Below are 3,233 nucleotides of genomic sequence, written 5' to 3' on the forward strand. Positions count from 1 at the left end.
GATCAGTTCTGTGCATAAAGTGTGAGAGTGTAAATAACAATATTGTGCACTATTTTGTTTAGTACAATATCCAGCAGCAGTAGTGTGTAATATATACAGACGATGTGATGACTGACTCCTGATAATGCAGCACTTATAGATATGAAGCAGTGAATATAATGATGGTGAGGTGTTAATCAGGGTGATTGTCTGGGGTAAGTAACTGTCCCTGTGTCTGTAGCGCCTGAGAAAAGGGAGGAGCTGAAGGAGGTTGTGTCCAGGGTGTGAAGGGGCAGTAGTGATGTTTACTGCCCGGTTTCCGGTTCTTGTGTCGTACAAGTCCTGGGGGGTGGGCAGGGGGGCACCAGTTATTATTTCTGTTGTTTTTACTATGCGTTGCAGTCTGTTCCTGTCCTGTTTAGTTGCTGCACCAAACCAGATGGTGATGGATGTGAACAGGACAGATTCAATGACTGCAATGTAGTTAAACTTCCTTAATTAACATAGACAGTACATCCTCTGCAGGGTTTTACACATGTGGCTCTACATGTGAAGCTGCTGCCCAAACGACTCTCTTACTGAACCTGTAGTGCACTAGATAAGGTGCAGGACACATAGCGTTTATCTTAAATATTAAATCTGTAACATTTTCATGCCTTTTATAAGCAAATCATTTTAGTATTTAAAATATTATCATCAAAATACATCTATACATTTGTGGAGTTTTGTTCTTTAATTCACTTCATAACTTCACTGAAACCCTGAAAGTATCAGTGCAACGTTTCTGATTCACTAACTGAAGAAAATGAGGGTAAAAAAACAAAGCAGTAAGAAACTAGAGCAAGTGAAAATAAAGTAAGAAGTAAATGGAGAAAAAGGAGAACAGGATTAAACGAGCGGCTGCTAGAGGTTTTAATAAACTCCATATTTAAGTTGTTTTAGAGGATAATACTCAGGTTTATAATGGAGCCGTTATCACCATATTATCCTCAGTGTGTTGAGGATACGTTACGGTGAAAATTCCAGGCAAAATGAGTCCTATTTACTTCTAAACATTTGTTTGTTCTTTCTTTTCTCTTTCTTTCCTTCTGAACTTCCTCCCAAATCTCTGCTCTTTCTTCTTTCCCTTTCCTTCCCTTCTTTTGAGCTGCATATTAAACACTACAAGTTAGATATATAGAATAGAAATATTTCAGTTCATTTAGAAATGGAGGTTGCAGATTAAACGTACGCATTGTCTGGAGTTTTAAATAATTACAAGGTTTAAATCATCGTCTGTCTTTAAGTTTATTACATTTAGTGAATAAAAGCTGAGACTCTGGTGAACAAGTCCGCAGCCTGAGATCACGCGCGTTGTAGAAAGTTAACGCTTGGCATCATATAAAAGTCCTTTCGGCTTTTAAGTTTAAAGCGGAATGGCGGCTCATTGTGTGTGTTTAAAAGAGCGATGGTGTGTTGTGAGCGGCCTGACTGAGGCCTCTCCGACTCTCTGTGCTGCTGGAGCTCGGGCCAGCGGCCAAAAGCCGAGGATCTGGAGGGACAACTGGGCTTTCTGCAGGAGATGTGAGCGCTCTTTATGGAGCCTGCACCTGCTGCTGCAATCTCCCTCAGCGTCACGCTGCTTCACTAACATCAACACCGCCTCGCATTCAGACGCTCGCTTTACACCACCACTCCACGCAGGTCAGGCGTGTTTGATTAGATCAAAGCCCCGTGTGTTAGAATAAGCAGCATTTCATCTGGTTTTACTTTTAGAGGAAACCTGTAGATTTGTTACAATCCCACAGCTCCTGGATTTTACATTCACTCAGTTTAACACTGATGCTTCACAACTGCCTTAAATTTTTTTTTCAAATATTTCCAAATTAAAGAAAATAAATGATCAAAAAGATCATTGTCAGTAAAAGGAAGGGACTAAATTAATCCCAGCTTCAACCGATTTAATGAGCCAGGTTAAATAAATTCCCTGTAATTTGATGCTTTTCTGTCGTTTCACTGCCTTCGTATAAGTTCACATGGGCTTTGTTTATCTGTTGATCTGTTTATCTGTTAAATCATTAGATTGTATCTGAATGAGGTTTTTATTTGTTTGGCTTGTGCATCAGTGATCTGAGGTTCTTTCTCTTTTAGTAACTCGCTGTGGAGTGTGAAAGAGTTTGGGAGTCAAAGAGTCATCTGTCTGATTCTATCTGAGTCAAATCTCTGACTCCCTAAAGTGATTTATCAGACAGATGCATTTATACTTGTGTAGCCTTGTGACTTTGGGATTGAATAAACGGTGGAATCAGAGTGTGTAGGTATTACTATATATTACGTTCTAACATTGTTATGGAACACGTCTGAGAGCAGAGCTTACTGTGGTCTGACTGCGGAGAACAAAACCGAAGCCCTCTTGATGACCGAGACAAGGGAAAGTGGACGAGAGAAGAGTGTCTGCGTTTTGTTACATAGCTTTGTTCTAGATAGTCTGAGCGAGTCGTCTTCCGAGGGAGAACTGATCTGTTTCATGTGCAGCTTTAATTTACAAACAAAATCAACTTCTGTTTATTCACAGCTTGTGTTGAATGCTGGACTCTGATTGGGCCACAAGGTGTCAATAGTTTAGTATTTTTGTAAATTGTGTATTGTGTATAAAAGTAGGCTCCAGTGGTCACTTAGTAAAAGTCAGAGGTGAAGGCTCTGTTAAAGCTTGTAGCACGGTGGATGCTTATTTACCTACATTATTTATTCATTTTGCTAAACTTGTGCGATGGATGAAGATGAATACATTAAATATCCATCAAAAACATTCTATCGTCTGCTTTGTTTCCCTCTTCAGAGGGAGGAGCTGAACTGCTGTTTGATGGAGTCAAGGATCAACCATGTGACCACTTCCCAGCCAATCAGAGCCCTGTGAGTACACTCAGCGTGTGTGTGTGTGGTTGTGTGTGTGTGTGTGTGGTGTGTGGTGTGTGTGTGGTTTGTGTGTGTGTGTGGTTTGTGTGTGGTGTGGTGTGTGTGTGGTTTGTGTTGGTGTAGTGTGTGTGTGTGTGTGTGGGTGTCTGGTTGTGTGTGTGTGTGTGTGATGGTGATTGACGACATAATAGTGATAAAACACACGTAGAGCTGGTTTGATGTTGAAAGTTGAATTTCTGAGGCAAAAAAAAATGAACCAAAACTTTTAAAGGATTTGTTTTATTTTTTATTAAATATTTAGTCTTTATCTTTATTTGTTTATTGCATAATATATCCATCCTAAATCACACATATATGTG

The sequence above is a fragment of the Tachysurus fulvidraco genome, chromosome 20 (assembly GCF_022655615.1).
Source record: "Tachysurus fulvidraco isolate hzauxx_2018 chromosome 20, HZAU_PFXX_2.0, whole genome shotgun sequence".
Classification (NCBI taxonomy): domain Eukaryota; kingdom Metazoa; phylum Chordata; class Actinopteri; order Siluriformes; family Bagridae; genus Tachysurus; species Tachysurus fulvidraco.